At 43.3% G+C, this 22,809-nt stretch overlaps 1 protein-coding gene across 7 annotated transcripts in view; it reads right to left on the bottom strand.

Annotated features, from left to right (window-relative positions):
• TIAM1 (TIAM Rac1 associated GEF 1) overlaps positions 1–22,809 on the bottom strand; it is a 291,994-nt gene that overhangs the window by 153,523 nt on the left and 115,662 nt on the right. The window contains exon 1 of one of the 7 annotated variants that reach the window (XM_075854549.1): positions 14,538–14,645. The exons of the other annotated variants lie outside the window; for them this stretch is intronic. The gene's annotated coding sequence lies outside the window, so the exon portion shown is untranslated. Of the gene's footprint in view, positions 1–14,537; positions 14,646–22,809 lie in introns of those variants that run through there. 7 annotated transcript variants of the gene reach the window in all.

Genomic DNA, 22,809 nt, shown 5'->3' with positions numbered 1-22,809 from the left:
GTTACCATTCCCCTTGCCAATAGGGTGTGACCCCACAGTTGGAGTGTGAACATGGGATGAGGTTTCTGCCCAAGTTGGATAAATAGGTAAGAGCGAACCTGGATGAAACCCAACCATTCGATCACCCTCCTACTAGGGTCAGTAACAAAAGCCAGGGTAAATGTGGTGCCTATTTTCAAAACAGGCTCCAGATCTTCCCCGGGTAATTATAGACCAGTAAGCTTAACATCCATCGTGGGGAAAATGTTTGAGGGACTATATACAGGATTATGTGACAAATAGTATCATAAGTGACAGCCAGCACGGTTTTACTTAGGACAGAAGTTGTCAAACCAACCTGATTTGTTGTTATGAAGACGTGAGCAGAAGCCTAGACAGAGGGGCCGCTGTGGATATAGTGTTTTTGGACTTTGCAATGGCATTTGACACGGTCCCTCCTATACGTCTAATGGATAAATTAAGGACTAGAGGTTTAGAAAGTATAGTTTGTAATTGGATTGAAAAAATTGCGGTCAATGATTCCTGCTCTGAATGGTCCACGGTTATAAGTGGTGACCCCAGGGTTCAGTGCTGGGACCAATATTATTCAATTTATTTATAAATTATAGAGAGGATGGGATTAATAGCACTATATCGATTTTTGCAGACGACACCAAGCTATGTAGTAATGTTCAGTCTATGGAAGATGTTCGTAAATTACAAGAAGGTTTGGACGCACTGAGTGTTTGGGCATCCACTTGGCAAATGAGGTTTAATGTAGATAAATGTAAAGTTATGCATCTGGGTACCAACAACCTGCATGCATCATATGTCCTAGGAGGAGCTACACTGGCGGATTCACTTGTTGAGAAGGATCTGGGTGTACTTGTAAATCATAAACGAAATAACAGCATGCAATGTCAATCAGCTGCTTCAAAGGCCAGCAGGATATTGTCGTGTATTAAAAGAGGCATGGACTCACGGGACAGGGATGTAATATTACCACTTTACAAAGCATTAGTGAGGCCTCATCTAGAATATGCAGTTCAGTTCTGGGCTCCAGTTCATAGAAAGGAGGAAAAATACAAAGAAGAGCAACAAAGCTAATAAGGGGCACGGAGAATCTAAGTTATGAGGAAAGATTAAAAGAAATAAACCTATTTAGCCTTGAAAAGAGACTAAAAGGCGGGACATGAACGGCACATACAAAAAATATGGTGAAATCCTGTTCCATGTAAAACCCCCTCAAAAAACAAGGGGGCACTCCCTCTGTCTGGAAAAAAAAAGGTTCAACCCGCAGAGGCGACCAGGCTTCTTTACTGTGAATCTATGTTATAGCCTACCGCAGGAGCCGTCACAGCAGGGACAGGAGATGCTTTAAAAAAGGCTTAGATAATTTCCTAACACAAAAAAATATTACCTCCTATGTATAGAAATGTTTCCCTTCCCTTTTCCCATCCTTTGGTTGAACTTGACGGACATGTGTCTTTTTTCAACCGTACAGACTATGTAACAATACCAGTCTTATTCCAGGGATAAGCATGGCAGAGTTTCTCCCAAAAAATCAGCCATGTTTTTCTAATGTCATACAACCCCTTTAAGTCCAATAAAGGATTGTAAAATCCGCCAGCTGCTACAACGGGAACCATAGTCGGAACCACAGCCAAGGAGATCCACCCAGCTCTACCATGCAGCTCAGAATCCAGGACAACTCTGATATTTCTATACGTGCTTACAACTTCCTCCCTGTGGTATCACCGGGCATCATGTTCCCTGGCATCATTAAGTAATACTTCCATCTCTTCTATTTTTATTGCCGTGTTGTGAAAATTTTGCTTTCATGTTTAACAATTAGGACCTGTCAGTGCAGCGACCAAATCTTTGCACATTAAGCCCTTGTTTGCTGAACGCCCATAGAAAGGCTTGCAGAGGCAGGCAGTCGGAAACCTGCTCCGCCAGGTACAGAAGTGTGTTTGTGGAAACCGAATCAGTCATTTATATAGCGATGTAGCAACAAAGGGTACAAATGGGCAACCCCTACATGGGCTCTAGATCAGCGGAATAAAAGTAGCTGTAGCACAAGAGGTCATGGCCTGCCAATGCGCTACCACAACATTATACCAAGGCCATGTATGACAATATCTAAAACTAAGTGTCAATTATTTAAGTGGGCTGATGTGTAATTGTAGTGGAATGGAATGGACAAGCTCCATCTACCCTTTCCCACCGCCTGTAGGACAAGCCCATGCCCCAAAGGTGCCACCGGGGTCTCAGATCCCTCTCTACATTGTACAGTGATCCAGGGGAGATAATAGGAGAGTCTGAACTATGACTACAGGTGACTTAACACTAATTCATGTAGCCAGGTGGTAGGAATCATTGATCCCTACGATGCCAAGATTGTTGGGTCGCTAATAGCATTATGATCCTTATAGAGGCCACCTGAATTCGCCAACATACACGTGTTATTCTACTGTGATAAAACATATGACTTTCGGAAATAGCTTGGATAATTTCACGGGTGTATTCTAGAGTAAGAGGATTTTTTGCATGGTTTCCAATGGTTGGTACAGGTTGTGTGTGAAGAGGACCACATGTAACCAATGGTAGAGGAGAACGTTGAGTCTTCACAAAGGTTGTGCCATCTGTAGAACAGCGTGTAGAAAGGTGTAATTCTGGCTGTAAATTGATATGAAGGAATATGTTTACGGATGAAGGCGCACAAAGTAAAGTGGACGAGTCGGGATGGAGAATGTAGAAAAATGACATGAGCTGTAGTTGGTATTATATAAGTCTGATAAAAAGCGAGTACAGGCTAGATTGTGAGGTCAAAATTTTATTTAAAAAAAATATATCCCTCAAACTATACCTCTCCCATCTTGAACACCATTTGTTTTTTCTAAATAAGTCTGAAATTCTGTGGTAATTATTATTTTTTTATATATAGTGGACTGATACATAGGAATTTCGTTCTATCAGAGGGACAGAGATAAGACATAAAATTCTGTTTGCAGTCACCACTAGGGGAAGCTACAACTACCTCATTATTATGGCAGCTATACAATGCCCTATTGTTAAGGGGCCCATCAAAACAATAGGTTCCCTTTAAGAAGCCATAGAACAAAAATTGCAGTATTCCAAGGAAGGAATTATGTTACAGATTCATCCATAGCGTAGGTATCTTCTAGAACAGGGGTCAGCACCGGTGCCACAGCCGGCACTTGGGGCATGGTTTGCTGACACTTACCTCTCCTAGTGTCCAGAGCCATTAAGTGCTTGGCGGCACTGCACATAGGGAGAGAAAGCGAACCCTTCATAAGGCGCTTAACAGGGCTGATCACCAGGAGAGAGAGCAGCGCTTCATTGTGTTTGTCGCTGCTGAACACTTGGCAAGCACACAATGCAGCACTGCGCTCTCTCCTGGTGATCAGTGTCGCCAAGTGCATAATGAAGCGCTGCTCTCTTCTAGTGATAAACACTGCAAGGATGGCGTTCAGTAACCGCTCTGTAGAAGAAAAAGTTAGCAAAAGTTGTTAGCTCTTTCTCCTATGTGCACCCCCCAAGCTGGTGTCCAGTAGTCGCAATACCTCCTGTGTGCCATTCCCCCTAGCTGGCGTTGGGTAGCCCCGGTCTCTCCTATGTGCAACCCCCCAGCTCACGTTCAGTAGCCTCATTTGCACTACAGATGGATCATCTTTGAAAAGAAAGTCATGGACAAGGGTTACACTGAAATGTAAGTTTAATTAACTGATTAATTGTTTTAGGTCACACACATGGTAATAGTTTGTCCTATATGAGCTTTATATTTGCATTGCACACTTAGTACTCCATTGATTTTTTTTCTCTTTTTTTCGGCACGACCTACAAAAAAAGGTTGCCTACCCCTGTTCTAGAACTTCTTGACCTGCGCGATTGCTAAATATAATAAAACCTCAATGCGAGACTGACTATAGTCTGTGACATGGCACAACGTGTAGAGGATCACTGTGGCCACCGCTCAACCACGAGATTATAGCTGCGGACTTGTCCTGCGTTATGGATACAATGATTTCTTCCAGCCCAAAGCCGCACTCTTTACGGATATGTAGATTACACGGTTTCTTTATAAGGGTCATTATAATTCATTGACACAATCCCGCAATGAATTAAGAGTAAAACAGACCGCTCACCTTCTTACCTTACCTAGCAATTTAATGTCTGAAAATACACACAGTTAATTAAGATCAATTACAAGACGTTAAATAAGAGCTGTCAGGCCTGACCCACATAGGCAGGCACAGATTAAATGAGCGCACAATACCGGAGTGGCTATACGGAAAGTACGGCCAAAAAGCAATCAATCCTGGAGTGAGCAAATAAAAAAAAACTCTAGAACATTAACTGTATAGTAACTACACCATTGTAATCCTCACATAATGCTGATTAGAGGTAAATGATGGACCTAAAGGGCATTTCCCCTACAATACAATACCTGCCAGTAGATATACGACCTTGAATTGCCTCCTAGTTACCAATTCTATCTTGGCGTTTCGAAGCTAAATCGGCATCTGGGAAAACGGGGTGACAACCAATATAGATGCCATGACAACTCCCAGTCTCCTTTTGAGCAAACCGGACTGGTTATGCAGGTATGGGAATAGGGGATGTATCGCTGCATAATTAGGCAGATTTTCTATTCAGAGTAGTGAATAGACAGCAGCGTCCTCCCTCAAAACTACTATACACTTGTGCCTCAGACTGCGAGTGTCAGGTAATGGGTTCTATGATACCCTAGAGTGGATGTAATGGTGGCCATTTTTGTTTTCACCCAACATAATTGATCTGTTAAAATTGCCTACCCGGAGGGCTCAAGGGCATTTTCAAGCCCCAGCACACATTTTAACATTGCCATATCCCACTTTACTAAAAGGGTGTTGCCTGGTCTCCATTGCAGACAGATCAGCCTAAAACCCTCTCCCTAAACTACCTGTTCCTCGGAAAAATATAAAGATTCAAATGTATATCTCAGGGGGAATGTAGATGGGATTTTTCCTTTCTGTCCCCATTTGGAGAATTGGAATGGACATCATTCGTCTACAGCTCTAATGTCTATGGCCACCTTCGAAAATGTACGCCTGAATGTAGTTTCCCTTTAAGTCTAGCATGACTGCAACTACCATAGGGATCACTGATCCCGAAGTGGATTTATGAGCTGTGGTCTGCTTAGCAGTTTTACATGTCAATTCCTTCTCCGAAACCCACAAAATCTGATTTAAGAGCCTTTTCAATTTTTAGACAACATTAAGGAATTGTTACTGAACAATTCGTATATTTACAAGGATATAAAAGAAAGAAGCTGAGCGTTACAGCCTATATCATATAAAATCCATCCAGTCGAAGAAAGCTCTATACCATGTGTGCCGTCCCTTTAAATCCACCCTCTAAACCTGCCTGGCGTTGTGAGCCAAAATATTACCCGTTACCAAAATAATAAGAAATACAATTGTGTTCAGAGGAACAATTTGAGTTTAGTCAATTCCCTTTACACCAATATGCTGATAATGGAGACCCAAATACCAAGAGATACAAAAGCTATAATGCTGATGTACAGAGCAGGCTTCCCTATATACATGTAATGGACATAACATGTGGACGGAGCTATATAATGAGGACACTGGGGGTTATAATGGTGACCTCACACTAGTCTAGTTTCACACCTAACTCAGATTTATATTCTGCACGTGTATTTAGGGTAAATTTACTGCAAAGAAACCCTTAATGATTTACCCATAGACTTTAATAACACAATAAGGCGATGTTCACACGCTTAACAAAAAACGGCTGTAAAACATGGAGCTGTTTTCAAGGGAAAACAGCACCTGGTTTTCAGCAGTTTATGAATCAAGCGTTTTTTTGTGTGTTTTTTTTTTACGGACGTTTTTCTATTAACCCAATGAAAAATTGCTCCAAAAACGGCTCATGAAGGGACAGGCACTTTTTTATTTTTACGGGGTGTTTTGTATGCGCCGTTTCTGCAAACGGCCGCATAAAAAAAAACACGCCCTCGTGGGAACAGAACACAGTTTTTCCCATTGAAATCAATGGGCAGATGTTTGGAGGCGTTCAGCCCTCGTATTTTCAGCCGGCTGAAAATAGGCCGTGTGAACATACCCCAACACTGACCGATTCTGCAAAAAAGGAAACATAACGGCAGGGAATGTCTCACCAGTCAGACACCTTTTAATCTGATCTACTTTTGATTGTAATCACCAATAGCCACGATTCTCTGTTTTTGTTTGTATTATTTGTTAGCGATCAGCTGTAAATTGGTGGGGGAACCTAGCCGCAAGTGTTGAATTTCCCTGCAGCGCCACCACAGGAGAAATTAAGCATTACATAGTGTCCTCCAAAGTGAGTAGAACTCTTAGTAGATGGTCTGAACTAAGTGTAATGAATGTGGTCCCCACTTCAATCAACTTATAGTAGGTATTTACGTAGTTCCATTTTGCCCCACAAACTTTCTGATATGTAAAGAAAAATTGGTTATTTTACAAATGTATCTTTTGATTCTCCGATTTGACATTTTAATTGGTGCAATATAATAATATACTATAAGAGTTGTCTTGTATAAACACGCATAAATTCTCTATTCCTCCTACCAGACATGCATTCTTCCAAAGAAGAGATGTTTTGACGCTTCCTTCCAGAACTAATCCATAAATAAAAAAAAGAAACGGGAGCACAATGCGAGCCGGACGATCGGCTGTCAACTAGAGAGTGAGCTTTAGTAAACCACAAATCACTGTGAATGCATTTCTGGATATAGCTGGAATTGTCTATGGAAAGGAGTCTATCAATGTCTATCAGACACAACCCAGGCATACAAAAGATAGGTCACAGTATCTGCGTGTGGCAACTTGTCGGCCTTTCTCAACGCAGCCTCCCTGCCTGGTGTCATGTATTGCGAATGTGACGGAGGGCCGCCCAAAATCAAAGAGACACATATGAGGAACATAGCGAGATACACATTCTCTCCTCCTGCTCAGTCAAAGGAAGAGAAAAAAAAAATGTGGTTTAGGTTTGGTGCCCTGCAGCAGGATATTACCATAGCACAGATGAATGGAGGGAGGTCACCACGTTTTGTTTAGATACTCCACTTTCATTTATCTCTCGTCTACCAAGAGACATTGCACAAGTCGTCTCCCTCTGAGTCAAAGCCCGTTCTTCCAGCTTTCCCGGTATGAAGCCTACAACGAACCTTATTGAGTATATTCAATGTGGAGGCTCTCCAGCCTTGTGTTTTGATCTGGTTTCTAGGGCTTCCTTCAAGTAGATATGATGGCTAGTACACAAAGGATGGACATAATTAACCAAAGATGGACTATGCCAAAACATCCAGTGTCTGAGGATGTCCATTCAATGGAGATGAAAATTGACAGGACAGACCGACTAATGTGAATGAAGGTGTTCTGACCCTCCACCAACGTAGATGTCTAAGGAACGAAAGGCTCGAGGATATTGGATCTCAAAAATGCCCGATCCAGAGGATTTGTTCTGTATCGATGAACCCTGAGATTATATCTCAACCTTCTTCTAGAGTTTCTTTTGTGACAATAGATCACTAAGGTTTCAACAACTTTTGGATGTTGTAGGGCATTGGAGATGAAATAATCAATTATTGTATATTGTAAACCGAGCTAAACCTCCAGCCTTTTACCTGTGAGAATAAATGTTTCCTATGCAGGAAAATAGGTGATCTCACCCTCATATTCAGCAAGTCTATCCATCACCAGGAGGAGTCCTCAGGCGTAGATACCGATAGATGAAGCAGAACTAGAGGCATTCCCAGGTGTCTGCTTATCCAATAATAAGCACAGGTGCCTGCAGCAACATCCAGAGAGCTGATCCCCTGATCCGGAGGAACACAGGTCATCCCTACTTATCACATCAATACCAACGTTCCCTGAAAACCAACACTGTGATGTTTTATTATTCATCTCAAGGCACTGGTGTCTCCAACACTCAACCAAGCCTTTATTGAAGAACCACCACACCATAACTTCCACAGCTAGAAATTCACGATCCTGACATTAATGGATTGTGCCAAGATCAACATTTATCCCCTATCCACAGGGAAAGTGATAAAATGTCTGATCGCTGGGGGCACCACCATTTCCAAGACCCAAGCCACTCACTAGAACGGTGATCCAGAGCGACCGTTCTCTCTCGTGCACGACCAGAGTGAAGAAGACTTTGGATGGAGCGGAGGTCGAGCACGCTATTCGAAGTCTACGAGACCGACGAAGACCGCAGCGGACTCTGGACTTTACCTTGCCTCCAATGCCTATACTAGGCTTCGTTCACATCTGCGTCAGGGCTCCGCTGCGTTTTGACGGAATCAATAGCGTCGTTGACTGTGCTATGGATTCAGTGAAAACGACGGAATCCCTGCACAACGGAGACAAATGGAAACCATTGGCACCGGATCCGTCACCATTGAAATCAACCTCTGGTTTCCGTTTGTGTCAGTCAGGGCTCCATTCTGACGGAAAGCTCAGCTGGAATGGAGCCCTGATGCAGATGCGAATGAAGCCTTAGAGGTTAGGGGAGAAACCATAGACAATAAATGGAGCAGCAAGGCACAAGCTCAATTGCCGCTTAATTTTAACTTCTCCTTAGGCCGGATTCACACGAGCCTCTGCGTTTTGCGCACGCAAAAAACGCTGCATTTTGCGTGCACAAAAGGCACTTAACAGCTCCGAGTGTCATCAGCGTATGATGCGTGGCTGCGTCATTTCGCGCAGCCGCCATTAGGACACTCCATTTGGATGTTTGTAAACAGAAAAGAAAGTGGTGCTTTTCTGTTTTCATTCATAGTTTTACAGCTGTTGCGCAAATCACGCGCGTCCCACGGAAGTGCTTCCGTGCGGAATGCGTGATTTCCCCCCCCCCCACTGACTTCAATGGGTGCGTGATGTGCGAAATACGCTCAAACAACGGACATGTCGTGACTTTTTCGCAGTGGACTCACGCTGCGTAAAAATCACGCAACTGTCTGCACGGCCCCATAGACTAATATAGGTCCGTGCGAACTGTCTGCACGGACGTATATCCCGTTCGTCTGAATAAGCCCTTACTGCGGAGGGTGGTGTAGGGAGGAGGAACTAGGAGCTTGGGACCCGTACCGGTGATCAGTGCATGTACCAGCGGTGGGGCCCCTAGTGATCAGACATTTATCACCTATCCTGTACATAGATTATAAAAAAAATAGATTTTGGGACAATCCCTTTAAGGCCAGGTAACACACAACTTAAATATTACGCTGTTGAACGAGCCTAGAAATTAACAGCAAAATCGGTGACAAAATCCACGTGTTACATTGGGGATTTGGTGTGTATTTTTTGCATTGCAACAGTCCGGGCATGCTGCGGGTTTGAAAATCCTAACCATATCTTAAAAACCCCATTCACTTACATCGAACTGTACCATAATGCAGCTTGCACAATTACATGACCTGTGAACCCAGTCTTAGGGGAAAATATTTAAGGTGTGAAATCCAATTATCGTATAACTGAATATGGAATTCTGGGTTAAGACAGAGGGGTCTCCCATGTAGGACTCCGATCTATGAGACACAATGGAGAGTAGCTATTTAGAGCGTTTCTCGCTTCGGAGAACCCAACATGTCCATACATTACAGGGACAGCCATAGATTTTAATGAGAAACATGCAATGCTTTATTTCCCCTGTGGAGGGGCACGCAGAGACGTCCTAAACCAAAATCCAATCAGCTCACAATTACACATAAATCAGACAAGAACCTCTCGCAGATGTTTTCTGGATTTTCACACACCAATGAGAGACAACTTTAGGGTTTTGAGGGCAGTTAACATGTTCCTGTGAATGTGCTGCACCATTTCCACCCCATTGAAATATATAGCGGATACTTAAGGTATCCTAAAAAAAATCTGAGTACCTGTGAAATTCCAGCCCTCATGTATAAATACAAAGCTTTTATTTTTTATTTTTCGGGCTCTAGGAAACATTTAACCTGAAAAAAAAAAAATTGAGATCAATCATATTCTAGTTAAACAATTTCATGGGCCAAAGCCAGAGAATTGCTCCAATGTGAACGGTTTTCTTAGTAATTATCGTTGCCGGCTATTCCGTAATCACCTTTGTTATCCTTCATCTGAAGACCTTGTGAAAGGTTTCAAGGTCAAGACATCACTTACTAGGAGACAACGCACTAATCAGCCAAGAAAATGAGCCATGCGTTGTCATGTGGCAAGATCTGTCGGAGACACATATCACGGTCTCATTATTCGGGATACAAGTCTGAGTGAGAGAATCTTATCCTATTGTGTTTGATGCCATCCGTGGTCTACTCTAGATTACAGTCATTGACTGATAAATTGCTATGTTATCTCAGGAGTACAGGGCACCCCGCTGAGGACAATGCATCATATATGCCAAAAAAAAAAAAGGGATCGCAAGCATTAATTGGTTATCTGCATAACAGATGAGGTATTATGAATACCCAATCGTTATGTTTTGTTTACTGATCGTTTTATAGACCTGAAATCACATCAGATGTAGCAGAGCTGAGTTTCAGTCAACTGACAACACATCATGAGATCAATGAGTGTTAATCACGATTTCCATAGTCCTCTCAACTCGATGAGTTATCACCCTGCATAAAAGAGGAACCATACATCATACTATTTATTGTTGGGGATTTTGTGTCTGGAAACGACACCGAAAATATGCAAAATAACTGCTTTATGTGAACAAGGCCTTTGTATAAAGGGTCGTACTAGACAACGGATTGTTGGTCCACCTACGGCCAAGTCTCATCACACGTCTTTGACCGGCCGTGGTGAAAGATTATATCCAATAATGGAAACGTTTATAAGGACAGCCTGACGGCTCCCTGGAGTCAACCAATAGGAAACGCTAGGTGGCGTCAAGGTTAAATCTTGTTGCACCCCCCCCCCCCCCCCCAATCCGTTTGTGGGTTCCAGAGGCAGTTTTTATCCCTTAACTTCTAATATCGGCATAGGAAGCAGTAAAAAAATACCATAGACCTCAATAGAAAATCCAAAAAGTTGGGCACCAGCAGCTAATTTTTTGGTGCTTTGTATACGTAGCTCATGGGATTTGGCCAGCCTTGGGATAAACCCTACGGAGTCAATAACCATCTTCAAAAGTAATTGTGTAACAAAAACACTGTACCAAAAACAGCCAACGAATAATCTTCAGGTAAAAGATATTTCCCCAAAGTCCCAAAATAGTCAACATTGTCACGCTATCCAGTAAACGACCACTGCGTTCTGCCCCATCAATTACACAGATATTTCCTCAACTATTCCATTCATGTTATTGCACGGACAACTGTGTTGGTGTGACACTGCCGTAACACGCTGCAACATTCCACGAAGACCAACTAACAATGATGCCTTGTTTGTATGGCAGGGGAAATATCGGAAACAAGAGGTTATAACCTTTGCTTTCCAAAATCCAGAATAAGGCCGAGGCCGGCTGGGTGACCTTATGCATTTTAATGTAGTGGTAACAAACTGGTCTCTATAAAACAACAACATGTGACTGCATGGAACTGAAAAAAATTCAGATTCCTTTCCTTTCTTGAACAATTTTAATAGGAAATATAAAAATTCATAGAATAACTTGTGTCATGATGACAGGCGACTTCTATATTACGTTTTGAGTCATCCCAAACCGCATAGTCCCATTTATAACAATAGTAAATGACTACAGGTCACATTAGGATGCAAGTTACCGTAACAAATTGTCAGATTTCAAATCTAAAATTCCTCTGGAATCGGAAATTTGAGATTCAAGGGGGAATGCTACTTTTACTTATTCATCATAGAGAACGTCTCGTTGATCGGCGCCCGTTTACATGGCCCACGTCGGGCCGTATAATACGATGTTCAGTCTCCTGTTCTGGTGCTATGAAATTCCACATTGCATTGTAGTTGAAGGCTGGATTATCAGACTTTCTGCATTATCAGATGCCTAAGACCTAATCACCTAATAAGATCAAAAAAGTAGGAACATGAAAAAAACTATTCAAAACCAGTAAAAGCACACGACCCACCAGTGTATGGGCTCGTGATTGCAAACCCAACAAGCCAAGGAGAAACTCTGCACCAAGGAGGGCGGGTGGGAACAAAAATTCCAAACAATGATGAACTACAAGAGGAAGAGCTGCTAGAGAGACCCCTGCAGAGGTCACCCCCAACAAGACCAGGCTTCATACCATGACTAATCTACCCGGCCGGTAACATAATACTCTATTAACGTAGAAACTGGAATGGCAGCTCAAGTTATTGTACGAACTAAAGAGTCATAACCACAGAAAAGGGAGATTTATTAACAAATGCAAAAAAAAAAAAAAAAAATCAAAAAAGTTCAGCTATTTTTTGTAATAAAACACGAAGCGTAAAACATTTCAGATAAACACAGCCTAAATACACAGCCTAAATACACAGCCTAAAAACACAGCCTAAATACACAGCCTAAATACACAGCCTAAATACACAGCCTAAATACACAGCCTAAATACACAGCCTAAATACACAGCCTAAAAACACAGCCTAAATACACAGCCTAAATACACGTCCAGTCGCGACATTACCAGCGTAAGATTTTCCTGTATTTGTCTCTCCTCATCCAGTCGGCCACATTTTACAGCGTGTGAATATAATTGCCGTGTGTATTGTTTTTGTAAAACATCAGGTTATCTAATCTTATAAAAAATCAGTCTGGCCAAATGAAACGGTAAGTCATCCAGAGACTAAACAAACCACAGATGACAACACCACGGCGGGCAATGCAACACAAAGTGACGTGCAGGGATTTGCGAACCTATTCCTAGAAATATAAAAGTGTATTTACATGAGACGATTTTTCACCTTTTTTTTAGCTTTACAAAATGGGGGGGGGGGCGCAAAAATAAATGGAAAAAAAATTGCTGCAATTTAAAAAAAAAAATTATAAAACGTGATGATACAATGAAAATAACAACCAGAAAAGTTGTACTTACCCCCCCCCCCCCCCCACCGCTAATACTACCACGGATCAGGTGATCTGCAATTGGCGAAATGTATTTATTTTAGCATGGAAAACAGTCATGATATCGGGCCTTGGCCTCGGTTTTCATCAGTGGACTCCAAACAATGGCTCTCCAGTTGTGGCAGAACTACAACTCCCAGCATGCCCTGACCCAGGTTGGAAGCTACAGTTTGACAAATGTCAGTCCATATAACACTCGTATCAGATAAGCCGAGAGCATAGGGCGAAATTTGTCAAAACTAGAGCAAATGAAAAGGGGAGCAGTTGCCCGAGCAACCAATCAGGTTGCTAGTTTCATTTTCCAAAGAGCTGGAATCTGATCGGTTGCTATGGGCAACTCCTCCACTTTTTCCTTACACCAGGTTTGATAAATCCCCATAGACTTAATATACACAGGACGTCCATAGAGCCGGTGTACGGACGTGTGGATGTAAACAAACAATCCCAAGTGCACAGCGTTCTGGTATAGGTCGGCTCTATATTACCACACAAGTAAAAGGATCGATATGGTCTATTTACATTGGTAAAATTAATCGGATAACGAGCCCTTGTAACGACCATCCCATAAAACGGAGACACAACGTTCATTATCTGGTAAATGGGGCATAAATAATAATAATCTAAACACTGCGATCACAACCTCACTTTTTGGCAGCAATATAATACACGGTGGCTGCTACAATACTACAGGACGTACAATATATCACATCTGTTAATAGAAAACCTCACAACAAGATCAAAAAATCTGCTCGACACATGCAGAAAAGCGAGAAACCGATCCAATCAGAATGGAAAGGTCTTAAAGGGGCTGTCCAGGAAACGATGAATACAAGTTTATTGAAAACAAGCGCTGGCCCCACAGATCTGCTCTCGAGGACTAAACTATTGAAAAAGTAGGACCGCGTTCAGTCCTCAGTTCAATGAACTTTATCTGCCGCATCCTAGAATACCCATTTAAAAGTCATTCATCCCCTGACACCATCCGACACAGATGTAGCAGAATTTAGTGACATAGCCATGTGTTTCCACAGAACGGCACACACCCTACAGCTCCAAAATAGCAAATGAAACATTTTGCTGCGATAGTTTTCCGAACCGCAGACTTTACAGTCTAATCACGGAGATGTAGCAGAGCTGAACTAGCCCTTTACCATTTCTTGTTTTGCGTGTGCAAGGAAATCTCAGCCGGTCTCCCTTCTATTCAAAAGCTCATAGGAAGTATAGTGATATTGACAAATAAAATAATCTCTGCCACATTACAAACTCAGCTTTACTACATCAGAAGTTTGTTGAAGGTCTAAACTAACCGTAACACATGAAGACATTACACTATACTACTCTGGGCGGTTTCTGTTGATCCTTCCTATTGCCAAGCAGTCTAATACACTGACAGAAAGGAACTCGCAGCATAAAATACACAAACACACGACTCCGCCGTGCTACAAACTGTGCAGGGATCATCAGAAGAGAAGTCATCTCACCCATTGTGTAGCCCTGTGCTCGCTCTCCCTCCTCGCTGTCCTCTTCCACATGCTGCTCAGCCCGGCAGCCACACAAATGAGAAGCCTCCACTCAATAGATGAATGTGTCGGCTGCCGGGCATGTGGGAGGATCACCAAGTTTCATATGAAGAGGAGATGGGCCATTTGGGCGTGTTGTGGGAGCCTTTTTTTGTTTTGTTTTGTTACCTCCTTCCTCCTCTTTATCTGTTGAACTCGCCTTTTGGTATTTAGTCACACCAGACAACTCCGGCTTGTGGGAACCTGTGGCTTTTTTCAGGGCTAGTGCTGACCCCCTGCTGCACAATCTGATTGCCTGAAGGCGATCGCTAATGGAAGCCACAAATGTGCAATTTAAAAACAAAACAAGCAACACAGGTAGCCATGGTCTGAAAGTGCGGCAGCCCCGCCGGGTGAGGAAAATAGCCGATTTAAAGCGGCCTGTGAATTTTCAGGGAATTAAAATTAACCAGTCAATGGGTGCTTGAAAATCACACGGAAGCACTTCCGTGTGTCGCGCGTGATTGGCGCAACAGTAGATAAAGAAATTAAGGAAAAAATAAAAAGCACCTCCTTCATTTTTTTTCTAAACATCAAAACCGCGTGTCATAAGGATGGCATATGCGCGAAAATCACGCAGCAAACACTGATGACACACGGAACTGCAAACGCAGCGTTTTTTTACGGGCGCAAAACGCACACGTTCGTGTGAATAAGGCCTTCGGGTATGTTCACACAGTTTTTTTTGTAAGGCAGAAGAAAAAAAAATCCGCCTCAAGATTCCTTTAGGAATTTTGAGGCAGATTTTGAATTGACAGCGTTATTTGACCACATTTTTTTAAGCCGTTGAAGCGAATGCAAAAACCGCAGGCAAAAAAGCACTCCAAACGAGCGCCGCAGGTTTTTTCTGCCTCCTATTAATTTCAATGGTAAGTCAGAAGTGGAAACCACTCAAAGACCATCAAGCCCCCCCACTCACAGTAAAATGACCATCAGCCCCCCCCCCCAGTAAAAAGAGACCATCAGCCCCGCCCAGTAAAGAGACCATCAGCCTCAGTGTCCGTCCTCCCCGTAAAATGACAATCAATCCCCCCCCCACTAAAATAACCATCAGCCCCTCTAGTAAAGTGACCATCACAGACAAAGTGTGCTTACTCCTGAGGAAGGAATAAATAAGGACGTAGAAGAGGAGAGAACTACAACTCCCAGCATGTCCAGGCTGTTATGGTATATCGGAGGACATTACAGGGAGGAGGTATAAGATGAGAGAACTACAACTACCAGTATTCCCCTGGCTCCAGTTCTCGCACAACTGCCAACAAACTATATAAGAAATACTTCAGGCCTTAGTCACACGAACGTGTGCGTTTTGCGCGTTGCAGTTCCGTGTGTCATCAGCGTTTGGTGCGTGGCTGCGTGATTTTCACACATATGGCATACTTATGACACGCGGTTTTGAAGTTTTGACTTCAATGGGTGTGTGATGCGCAAAAAAACAGCCAAGTATAGGACATGTCGTGAGTTTTACGCAGCGGATACACCCTGCGTGAAAATCACGGACTGTCTGAATGGCCCCATTGACTAACATAGGTCCGTGCAACGCGTGTGATTTTCACACCCGTATCACAGATGTAATACACGTTCGTGTGAATAAGGCCCCAGGCTGGGTTCACACTGAGTTTTTTGCAGGAGGAAAATCTGCCTCAAAATTTCCATTTGGAATTTTGAGGCAGATTTTCCTCTGCCTGCACGCTGATTTGCGCTGCGTTTTTCGCCCGCGGCCATTGAGTGCCGTGGGCATAAAACGCTGTGCAATACGCTTTCTCTGCCTCCCATTGATGTCAATGGGAGGTCAGAGGCGTAAACGCCCGAAGATAGGGCATGTCCCTTTTTCCCAGTCGCGGGAAAAAACCGCCTCTGGCATTTTCGGCCGTCTTTTGGTGCATTTTCTGACGAGGTGCTGTTCCCACGAGGTGTAATTTTACGCGTCGGTGTCAAAAGACGGCGCGTAAAAAGACGCCCGCGTCAAAGTGCATGTCACTTCTTGGGACGTTTTTGGAGCAGTTTTTCATTGACTCCATTGAAAAACAGCTCCAATAACGTCCGTAAAAACACAGCGAAAAACGCGAGTAGTTACAAAAACTTCTGAAAATTCAGGAGCTGTTTTCGCCTGTAAACAGCTCCGTATTTTCAGACGTATTTTGCTAAGCCATGTGAACATACCCTTACCCTGCCCAGCGTTAATGGCTCCTCTCCCTCCCATCAGGCTCTTCTAGTGGGAAGTACTTGTAAGACACGTGCGCGCGTCATGTCTGCTACAAGCACAGTTAGTGTAAGCGTCGGGGGCGGAGCTTGTAGTAAAAAAAAAAAAATTTTTTTTATTTTTTTTTTTGCAGTGGATGAGCAGAGTGTCGCGGCACCCCTGGATGGTTCTCGTGGCACCCTGGTTGGGAACCACTGCCCTACACAGTCTCACTATGTTAGCTCTGATAGGACAGTGTCAGTCCGTGAACAGACACACCCCCAACTGGTAACACCCAGTTGTCAATTTCTTCATACATTTCTCGGAGGAATAACAGAGTAATGGCACAACTTAGATTTCTAAAAAAAGATGCCCCAGAATTGTCATGGGGAATACAAGAAGAATATGTGGCACTATAGAAATAATAAAGAAGTGGCAATCCAGAGAGGGGTATAGTCATCAGTATAATCAATCATTCTTGTCACCAGTCAGAACCACTGGTATGAATTTGTTCTTTCAGCATGCGGGCAAATACCCTACTGGCATACAAATCATTAATGGAGGCACAGTCATTGACGAAAACCAATATAACAATTAATCACAAAGTAAGTCTTTCACAAAGGAAAAGCTTTCATGGTCAGTCTTAATACGGGGAGGAATTTAAAGAGATGCCACCTTTCACCACCTGGCATACATAACGATGCCAGCAAGACAAACAGCTGCAGGAAACGCAAACATACAGCTGGGCAGTGCCCTGTAATTCTGTGCATTCAGAAAGATTTTTTTTTTTGTCATTGCAGTTCAGTCCCATTCAATGAGAATAACCCGCAATACCAGAGACAACCCACGGACAGACCCGTTTCTTCTCACGTCCGACTCGCAAAAAAAAAAAAAAAAAAGAAGAAGTGGTATCCGTGTGTTATCCGTTTTCTCGTTTTCTTCTCTACGAGCACTTCCTTGATTAACTTTTTGTTTCCCTGTATTTCTTTAGCAACTGAAAAACAGACGGCACTCGGATGTTGTCCATGAGACTTCCATTCTTTTCACGCACCCTTAGGCTGGATTCACACGAGCACATTACGTCCGTAATGGACGGAACATATTTCGGCCGGAAGTCCCGGACCGAACACACTGCCGGGAGCCGGGCTCCTAGCATCATAGTTATGTACGACACTAGGAGTCCCTGCCTCGCTGCAGGACAATTGTCCCGTACTGTAATCATGTTTTCAGTACGGGACAGTAGTTCCACGGAGAGGCAGGAACTCCTAGCGTCATACATAATTATGATGCTAGGAGCCCGGCTCTCTGCAGTGTGTTCGGTCCGGGACTTGCGGACGAAATGCGTTCCGTCCATTACGGACGTAACATGGTCTTAGACTTCAACGATTGAGTTTGATCCACAAAAACGGATCAGAATAGGACATGCGGGGAGTTCCACGCAACGGACACACGATCCCTGAAAAAACACATAAATAGCGTCATTGAATTGCATTGGTCAGTGTGCTGTCCGTTATTTACACGAGCGCACAGAGGTGAAATATGTTGGTGAGAAAATATGTTTCCAGTATGGAAAATCCCTCTTTCGTAAGTGTTGGACCGTCTCACAGCGTTCCTACGTAGTATGCGTACATACAGTTATGATCGGAGGGAAGCGGTAAGCAAGGGATAAAGCGGTGGGGCCCGGCTCAGCTCAGACATATCCTTACCTCCAAGGTATGCGAAGTGCAGCTCTATTCGGACCGGCTCAAGGGCCCCACACTTTACCGCTACCAGCTAGACAAGGTTTTAGGTCTTAACCACTTGGCCACATTTGACAAACATATGGCGTTGGCGTAATAAAAACTAATGAAAACGAAACTTGTCCCGCAAAAAAACAAGCCTTTGTGAAGCTCCGTTGTTGGGGGGGTTATGGATCTTAGAATATTTATTTTAAAACCAATAAGGACTCCTTAACATCTCGTTATTGCACTACATTTAGTGCACGTCATGAACGCCAACGGCGTACACGCTAAACTTGTACTATAGGACTCTTTTAGCCTGCAGAGGCCAAAAAAGAACCCTCTGTTAGGCTGGTATAACGTCAGTAAACTTTATTTATGTTCCACAGAAACACGTAAAAAAACTTTTTTTTCCTTTACATGGGAGCGTGACATATGCCACTGTATGGCATATACGTCGCAGGCATCCATTTGACGCACACTTCATAGGCTTTTTAATAGCTTTCCATGATTATAGTTTATGGGTGGCGGATACGACATATGGATGCCTAATAGGGACAGCCATCACCCATAAACTACAATGGTATCCCTTTAACATATACGTGAGCTCGCATGACCCCAGGTCGTGACGTATACGTTTAACGGTATACCATAACAGTCTATGGTGACAGATTCCGCTATTAGGCAGTCGAAGCCTATATTCAACCTAATTGTTGGGATCTTTTCCCGACGTATACGTCAAAGAGGCCATTTTTGTGAACTAAGCCTAAGACTCCATGCACACGATCGTGTCCGTAATTATGACCCATAATTACGGACACGGCCGGAAGTGGATGGCCGCGGGCAGCCGGCCGTTTTTCCCGTCCATGGTCCCATTATAAAGTATAGGAGCACGGTCCGTAAAATAAGACAATAGGACATGTTCTATTTTTTTCGTCTGGTTTCTGCGGCACGGACACCCTCCCGTAGACATACGGAAAGGTGTCCGTCGGCCATAGAAATTAATGGGCCCGTAATTACAGGTGATTTTACCGTCGTGTGCATGGGCCCTTCGTGTTAAAAAAAGAAAAAAAACAAAAAAAACTTATTGGGCAAAAGTAGTAAAACCAAAATATTATTTAAATTTGGTATCACCGTAATCATAACAACCCGTAGAATAAAATCATGTCCATTATACCGCAAAGTAAACGCCGTAAAGCAAATGCAGTTTTTTGTTCCATTTCCCTTTCTTGCCCCCCCCCAAAACAAATTAAAATAATTTAAATACATTATATATACCTCACAATGGTATCCTTAAAAATACTTGTTCTGCAAAAATAAGCCTCATAAATTACAAGTTATAGCTCTCGTAACGCAGCGATGAAAAAACGATTAGAAAAAAAACGCTTTGAACTCAAGGCCCAAAAACAGATGCGTCCTTAAGGCGTTGAAAAATTGCAATAAAAAAGGCTTCTGTCACTTTCAATGACAAGCACCTTCTCCAAAGCAATGCAATGCTGCCCCTACAGGTAATACATGTGAACTGCATTGATACACAAGTTTATTTTGCAGAAACAAGTACTCATTCCCCCCCCCATTATAATCTTTAATGTTAGGGTATGTGCACACAACTTATTTTCAGACGTAATGGAGTTTTGCGCATCGAATTACGCCTGAAAAGACTGCTCCAATATGTCGGCAAACATCTGCCCATTGCTTGCAATGGGTCTCACGATGTTCTGTGCAGACGAGCTGTCATTCTATGCGTCGCTGTCTAAAGACGGCGCGTAAAATTAAATTACGGCCGCGTCAAAGTAGTGCAGGACACTTCTTGGGACGTAATTGGAGCAGTTTTTCATTGACTCCAATGAAAACCAGCTCCAATTACGTCCGGAAAAGACGGCACAAAAAAACGCGTGCACTTGTAAAAAAAACGTCTGTAGAGGCACGGGGGGGGGGGGGGGTAGGTGGGAGTACAACTAAGGTATATACTATTCTTATCTTAAATATGCTTTTCCATATTTTATAGCGGCTTTTCACTAGAAAGCTTTCTAAATCGTAATGAATAAAAACCTCTAAAAAGAAGGCATAGCAAGTGCCCAGGGTGCATGTGGGCTGTCATGTGGGTGTTCCCATCCTAGTTTAGGAGTACCCAGCAGGAACAGGGGAATGACTGACTATAGGATTAACAGATTAAAAACCACATGCCCATCAAGTTCACCCTCTCTCAGATCAATCATTTAATGCTAAATTATTTATAACCCTCAATGCCATTTGTCATTAGATAAATAGTATCTGCCATTACCCCCACTCCACGAAGGACCCTCCATAGATAAACTATTGCATCTGGTTATAGTCTGGATCCCGTGTACAGGCTACAGACCACAATCTGAGGGTTTCAGCTACCACAGTGTGGAGTCCGACGTTCCCGGTAATCGGAGAACACTGAGGCGGAATAAAGAGAGTCCATAAATAACATTTGTAACGGCGCCTCGTGCCATTTGCTAATATTTTAAGGAGAAGCTTTACTCTGAACGCCAGCGGTTTTCATTCTTGAATAGCTCAGTTTAATAAAAAGATAGTGAGTGATTAGAGCGCTGTGTACCGGGAGGACCACCACCGACTCCTCCGAGGGAGCGTCTCACGTCAGCGCTCTCCACTTACCTCAAGCTTTGCATGTACACTTTTGCAAACAGTAGGCCTCACGCACACGACCGTGAAGTATTTACGCTCCATAAATACTGCACGGACGGGCTGCGGAGTGTCATCCGCATTTGTGAACCGTGCTCACAGTGAGTAGTATAGGAGCACGGTCCGTAAAACGCAACAAAATAGGAGAAGTCCTATTTTTTTGCGGCTCATTTCTTACAGCCCGGACACAAACGCGTAAATATACGGGAAGGTGTCCGTGGCCGATAGAAATGAACAGGTCAGTATTTTATCCGCAATTATGGACCCGTAATTGCGGATGAAAATGACAGTTGTGTGCACGAGGCCTAATCCTTCCGTTTTGTGTACACAGTTTCCTTGCAGGTCTATGTGTCTCCATACTTACAGACTACAAAAAAAGGCTGTGTAGTCTAATCATGCAGTTATGAGTCAAGGCCATTTTACATGGGCAAATGACCGGAAACCAGCGTTCGTACCAATCATTGCCTCATGTAAACATGGCAGCGATCAGCTGACAAACAAGCAAACGCTCATCCGTCAGCAGTACATCTCGTCGTGTAAACGCGATATGCCGCCAACAAGATGCAAACTATCTGGAAATTCTCATATTCATGAGGTAAAAATCACGTAAATGGAGCAAACGAGCGCCAATCTACATATTATTGATGGGCACTCGTTACCGGGCAGAAAATCTGACTGTGTAATACGACACTTGTGAATTTCTATGGGCGACTGCTCTGCTCCCTTTCTCTTCCTCAAGATCTCTGCTCAGTCACCATATTTTGAAATAATTTTCCTCAGACATTTATATTATATCCGCAGGGACCCCCACCTATCAAGAGAACGGGGGATGGGACATGGCCGCCTGTGAGAGGACAGAGAATGAGATACTCCACATATTGTGTGATGACCCCATTGCGCTTGCTAAGCAGGGTGTGAACCTTACACGGAGAGCAGCCCATACAATGACGCGCAATCACTCAGAGGTACAAGTACAGACCTGTACAGGGTTTCACCTCCATCAATCTGCATATGAACACAATACATCCTGTGCGAGACTTCCTCCGCTCCCATCCCATGAGATCAGGTGTCCAGGTTCACACGGTCGCACTCCCGTCATGCTGAGAGAAAACCGACTTTCACTACAATACTGTTTGATGTGCGCTTTACTATACGGGAACAGTAAGGCAGTGTTCACACAGAGTTTTTTTTAACTTCTGCCTCAAAATTCAGTCTGGAATTTTGATCTGCTTGCACGCCGTTTGAAGAGTTTTTCACCCACGGACATTGAGCGCAACGGGCAAAAACGCTTTCTCTGCCTGCCATTGATGTCAATGGAAGTTCAGAGACGTAAATGCCTGAAGATAGAGCAGGTCACAGTGGGAGGCGTTTTCAGATGTTTTCCGACACGGTTTCCTCGTAAAAAAAAAAAAAAATGCGTGAACCGGGCCTTAGGCTAAATGCACACGTGTCATTTGATACGGAAAATAAGCATCAAAACCACAGACGAGGCCTAGTTTACATCTGCATTAGAGGATCTGTTAAGGGCCTCAGTTGCAGATTCTGACGAAAATACCGGAAACAATAGTCGAACATGCTACGCTATTTTTTCCGGTAAACCACAGGCACCCCAACGGAACCAAAT

The sequence above is a fragment of the Rhinoderma darwinii genome, chromosome 2, assembly GCF_050947455.1.
Source record: "Rhinoderma darwinii isolate aRhiDar2 chromosome 2, aRhiDar2.hap1, whole genome shotgun sequence".
Taxonomy (NCBI): Eukaryota; Metazoa; Chordata; class Amphibia; order Anura; family Rhinodermatidae; genus Rhinoderma; species Rhinoderma darwinii.
This window is presented reverse-complemented; position numbering and strand designations above follow the sequence as displayed.